The sequence below is a fragment of the Procambarus clarkii genome, chromosome 50 (assembly GCF_040958095.1).
Source record: "Procambarus clarkii isolate CNS0578487 chromosome 50, FALCON_Pclarkii_2.0, whole genome shotgun sequence".
In the NCBI taxonomy this organism is placed as follows: domain Eukaryota; kingdom Metazoa; phylum Arthropoda; class Malacostraca; order Decapoda; family Cambaridae; genus Procambarus; species Procambarus clarkii.
Genome location: NC_091199.1, coordinates 30853830 through 30859829, shown reverse-complemented (window position 1 = coordinate 30859829; position 6000 = coordinate 30853830). Strand labels below are relative to the sequence as shown.

Here is a 6000-nt window from a genome sequence, read left to right as displayed (position 1 = left end):
GGTGGAGGGGTGGTGTGGGTGGTGGTGGTGGAGTGTGGTTTGGTTGGAGGTGGTGGAGGGGTGGGGTGGGTGGTGGAGGGGTGGTGTGGGTGGTGGTGGTGGAGGGTGGTTTGGTTGGCGGTGGTGGAGGGGTGGGGTGGGTGGTGGAGGGGTGGTGTGGGTGGTGGTGGTGGAGGGTGGTGTGGGTGGTGGTGGTGGAGGGGTGGGGCGGGTGGTGGTGGTGGAGGGTGGTGTGGGTGGTGGTGGTGGTGGAGGGGTGGTGTGGGTGGTGGTGGTGGAGGGTGGTGTGGGTGGTGATGGTAGAGGGTGGTGTGGGTGGTGATGGTGGAGGGTGGAGTGGTTGGTGATGGTGGGTGGGTGGTGATGGTAGCGGGGTGGTGTGGGTGGTGATGATGGAAGGGGTGGTGTGGGTGGTGATGATGGAGGGGGTGGTGTGGGTGGTGGTGGTGGCAGGGTGGTGTGGATGGTGGTGGTGGAGGGGTGGTGTGGGTGGTGGTGGTGGAGGGTGGTGTGGGTGGTGGTGGTGGAGGGGTGGTGTGGGTGGTGGTGGTGGAGGGGTGGTGTGTGTGGTGGTGGTGGAGGGTGGTGTGGGTGGTGATAGTGGAGGGTGGTGTGGGTGGTGGTGGTGGAGGGTGGTGTGGATGGTGATGGTGGAGGGGGTCGTGGTGGGTGGTGGTGGTGGAGGGGTGGTGTGGGTGGTGGTGGTGGAGGGTGGTGTGGGTGGTGGTGGTGGAGGGGGTCGTGGTGGGTGGTGGTGGTGGAGGGGTGGTGTGGGTGGTGGTGGTGGAGGGGTGGTGTGGATGGTGGTGGTGGAGGGGGTCGTGGTGGGTGGTGGTGGTGGAGGGGTGGTGTGGGTGGTGGTGGTGGAGGGTGGTGTGGGTGGTGGTGGTGGAGGGTGGTGTGGGTGGTGATAGTGGAGGATGGTGTGGGTTGTGGTGGTGGAGGATGGTGTGGGTGGTGGTGGTGGAGGGTGGAGTGAGTGGTGGTGGTGGAGGGTGGTGTGGATGGTGATGGTGGTGGAGGGGTGGTGTGGATGGTGATGATGGAGGGGGTCGTGGTGGGTGGTGGCGGTGGAGGGGTGGTGTGGGTGGTGGTGGTGGAGGGGTGGTGTGGATGGTTGTGGTGGAGGGGGTCGTGGTGGGTGGTGGTGGTGGAGGGTGGTGTGGGTGGTGGTGGTGGAGGGTGGTGTGGATGGTGATGGTGGTGGAGGGGTGGTGTGGATGGTGATGATGGAGGGGGTCGTGGTGGGTGGTGGTGGTGGAGGGGTGGTGTGGGTGGTGGTGGTGGAGGGGTGGTGTGGGTGGTGGTGGTGGAGGGGTGGTGTGGGTGATGGTGGTGGAGGTTGGTGTGGGTGGTGGTGGTGGAGGGTGGTGTGGGTGGTGGTGGTGGAGGTTGGTGTGGGTGGTGGTGGTGGAGGGTGGTGTGTGTGGTGGTGGTGGAGGTTGGTGTGGATGGTGGTGGTGGAGGTTGGTGTGGGTGGTGGTGGTGGAGGGTGGTGTGGGTGGTGGTGGTGGAGGGGTGGTGTGGGTGATGGTGGTGGAGGGGTGGTGTGGATGGTGGTGGTGGAGGGTGGTGTGGGTGGTGGAGGTGGAGGGGTGGTGTGGATGGTGGTGGTGGAGGGTGGTGGTGGAGGGTTGTGTGGGTTGTGTGGGTGGTGATGGTGGAGGGTGGTGAGTGGTGGTGGTGGAGCGTGTTGTGGGTGGTGGTGGTGGAGGGGTGGTGTGGATGGTGGTGGTGGAGGGTGGTGGTGGAGGGTGGTGTGGGTGGTGATGGTGGAGGGTGGTGTGGGTGGTGATGGTGGAGGTTGGTGTGGGTGGTGGTGGTGGAAGGTGGTGTGGGTGGTGGTGGTGGAGGGTGGTGTGGGTGGTGTTGGTGGAGGGTGGTGTGGGTGGTGGTCGTGGAGGGTGGTGTGGGTGGAGATGGTGGAGGGTGGTGTGGGTGGTGATGGTGGAGGGTGGTGTGGGTGGTGATGGTGGAGGGTGGTGTGGGTGGTGATGGTGGAGGGTGGTGTGAGTAACAACAGCAGCAACAGTATCAACATCAGTACCAGCAACAGTAACAACAGCAGCACCAGCAACAATAACAACAGCATCAACAGTAACAACAGCAGCAACAAAAACAACAGCACCAAAAATAACAACAGCAGCAACAGTAACAACAGTAGCACCAGTAACAGTAACAAGAGCAGCACAAACATAAGTAACAACACCAGCAACAGTAACAACAACAGTAACAGTAACACCATCAGCAACAGTAGCAAAAGAAACAGTAATAACAGTAGCAAAAGTAACAACAGCAGCAACAAAAACAACAACACCAAAAATAACAACAGCAGCAACAGTAACAACAGTAGCACCAGTAATAGTAACAACAGTAACAGTAACAACATCAGCAACAGTAACAGCAGCAGCAATAATAACTATAGCAGCAATAATGACAACAGCAGCAACAGTACAACATCAGCAACAATAACAACAGCGGAAACATTAACAATAGCAACAACAGTAACAGCAGAATCAACAATAACAAGAGCAGGAACAGTAACAACAGCAGCAACAATATCAACAGCAGCAACAATAACAACAGCAGCACCTCCAGCATTAACAACAGCAGCAGCAGTAACAACAGCATCACCAGTAATAACAGCAGTACCAGCAACAACAACAACAGTAGCAGCACCAGCAAGAAAAACAACAGCTGCAGCAGCAACAGTATCACCATCAGTAACAGTAACAACAGCAGCAACAGTGACAACAGCAGCAGCAACAGTAACTACAGCTGTAGCAACAGAAACAACGGCAGAAGCACCAACAACAGTAACCACACCAGCAGAACCAAAAGTAACAACAGCAGCAACAGTAACAAAGCAACAACAGTAACAACAGCAGCACCAGCAACAGTATCAACAGCAGCACTAGCAACAGTAACAACAGCAGCCACACCAACAAAAGTAACATAAGCAGCACCACGAACAGTAACAACAGCAGCAACAGCAACAAAAGCAGGACCACCAACAGTAACAACAGCAGCAACAATAACAATTGCACCAACAACAGAAACAACAGAAATACCAGCAACAGTAACAACAACAGCACCACCTATAACAAACAGAAAGAAAAACAACAGCAGGACCAGAAAAAGTAACAACAGTAGCACCAGCAACAGTAACAAAACAGCACCAGCAACAACAGCAGCACCAACAATAGTATCAACAGCAGCACCAGCAACAGTAACAACAACAGCACCACCAATAGCAAACAGAAAGAAAAACAACAGTAGCGGCACCAGCAACAGTAACACCAGCAGCGGCACCAGCAACAGTAACAACAGTAGCACCAAAACAGTATCAAAAGCAGCACCACAAACAGTAACAACAGCAAAACCAGCAACAATAACAACAGAAGCAACAATAACAACAGCACGAGAGTAACAGTAACAAAAACAGCAGTCCCAACAACCGTAATAACAACAGCTCCACGAACAGTAACAACAGTACCAACAGTAACAACAGCAGCACTAGCAATATTAACAACAGCAACACTAGCAACAGTAACAACACCAGCAACAGTAAAAACAACAGCAATAGTAAAAACAACAGCAACAGTAACAACAGCAGCAACAATAGCAACAACAGTGTCAGTAACAACAGTAAAAATAGCAGCAACAGTACCAACAGCAGCACCAACAACAGAACCAACTGCAGCACTAGCAACAGTAAAAACAGGAGCTCCAGCAACAGTAAAAAAGCAGCAAGAGTAACAACAGCAGCAACAGTATCAACATCAACAGTGACAATAGCAGCAACAGTAACAAAGCAACAACAGTAATAACAGCAGCAACAGCAGCACTAGCAACAGTAACAGTAGCAGCTACACCAACAACAGTAACATAAGAAGCACCACCAACAGCAACAACAGCAACAAAAGCAGCACCACCAACAGTAGCAACAGTAACAACAGCAGTAACAGTAACAACAGGAGCACCACTAACAGTAACAACAGCAGCAAAAGTAACAACAGCAGCACCAACAACAGTAACAACAGAAACACCAGCAACAGTAACAATAGCAGCACCAGAAAGAGTAACAACAGCAGCAGCATCAACAGTAACAGAACAGCACCAGCAACAACAGCAGCACCAACAATAGTATTAATAGCAGCACCAGCAACAGTAACAACAACAGTAACAACAACAGCACCACCAATAGCAAACAGAAAGAAAAACAACAGCAACAGTAACAACAGCAGGACCAGAAAAAGTAACAACAGTAGCACCAGCAACAGTAACAAAACAGCACCAACAATAGTATCAATAGCAGCACCAGCAACAGTAACAACAACAGCACCACCAATAGCAAACAGAAAGAAAAACAACAGCAGCGGCACCAGCAACAGTAACACCAGCAGCGGCACCAGCAACAGTAACACCAGCAGCGGCACCAGCAACAGTAGCAACAGTAGCACCAAAACAGTATCAACAGCAGCACCACAAATAGTAACAACAGCAAAACCAGCAACAATAACAACAGAAGCAACAGTAACAACAGCACGAGAGTAACAGTAACAAAAACAGCAGTCCCAACAACCGTAATAACAACAGCTCCACGAACAGTAACAACAGTACTAACAGTAACAACAGCAGCACTAGCAATATTAACAACAGCAACACTAGCAACAGTAACAACACCAGCAACAGTAAAAACAACAGCAATAGTAAAAACAACAGCAACAGTAATTCCAGCAGCAACAATAGCAACAACAGTGTCAGTAACAACAGTAAAAATAGCAGCAACAGTACCAACAGCAGCACCAACAACAGAACCAACTGCAGCACTAGCAACAGTAAAAACAGGAGCTCCAGCAACAGTAAAAAAAGCAGCAAGAGTAACAACAGCAGCAACAGTATCAACATCAACAGTGACAATAGCAGCAACAGTAACAAAGCAACAACAGTAATAACAGCAGCAACAGCAGCACTAGCAACAGTAACAGCAGCAGCTACACCAACAACAGTAACATAAGAAGCACCACCAACAGCAACAACAGCAACAAAAGCAGCACCACCAACAGTAGCAACAGTAACAACAGCAGTAACAGTAACAACAGGAGCACCACTAACAGTAACAACACTAGCAGCAAAAGTAACAACAGCACCAACATTGGAAACAACAGCAGCACCAACAGCAGTAACAACAGAAACACCAGCAACAGTAACAATAGCAGCACCAGAAAGAGTAACAACAGCAGCACCAGCAACAGTAACAGAACAGCACCAGCAGCAACAGCAGCACCAACAATAGTATTAATAGCAGCACCAGCAACAGTAACAAAAACAGCACCACCAATAGCAAACAGAAAGAAAGAACAACAGCTGCAGCACCAGCAACAGTAATAACAGCAGCACCAAAACAGTATCAGCAGCAGCACCACAAACAGTAACAACAGCAGAACCACAGAAGTAACAACAGAAGCAACAGTAACAACAGCAGGGACAGTAACAACAGCAGAAGCAACAGTAACAACAGCAGCAGCACGAACAACAGTAACAACAGCAGGGACAGTAACAACAGCAGAAGCACGAACAATAGTTGCACCACCAACAGGAACAACAGCAGCATTAATAACAACAACAGTGTCAGTAACAACAGCAGTACGACGAACAGTAACAACAACAGAAACAGTAACAACAGAACCACCAACAGAAGCAACAACAGAAACTACAGCAGCATCACCAACAGTAACAACAGCAACACCAGCAACAGTAACAACAGCAGCAACAGTAACAACAGCTGCACCAGAATGAGTAACAAAAGCAGCACCAGTAACAGAACCAACTGCATCACCAGCAACAGTAACAACAGGAGCTCCAGCAACAATAACAACAGCAGCATCAACAACAGAAAATACAGCAGCAACAGCAACAACAGCAGCAACAGCAACAACAGCAACAACAGTAAAAAGAGCAACAGTAACAATAGCAGCAACAGTAACAAAAGCAGCA

The 6000-nt window shown here is 50.4% G+C and overlaps 1 protein-coding gene across 2 annotated transcripts in view; it reads right to left on the bottom strand.

Annotated features, from left to right (window-relative positions):
* LOC138351627 (angiopoietin-2-like) overlaps positions 1-6000 on the bottom strand; it is a 289479-nt gene that overhangs the window by 48490 nt on the left and 234989 nt on the right. The window lies entirely within an intron of this gene.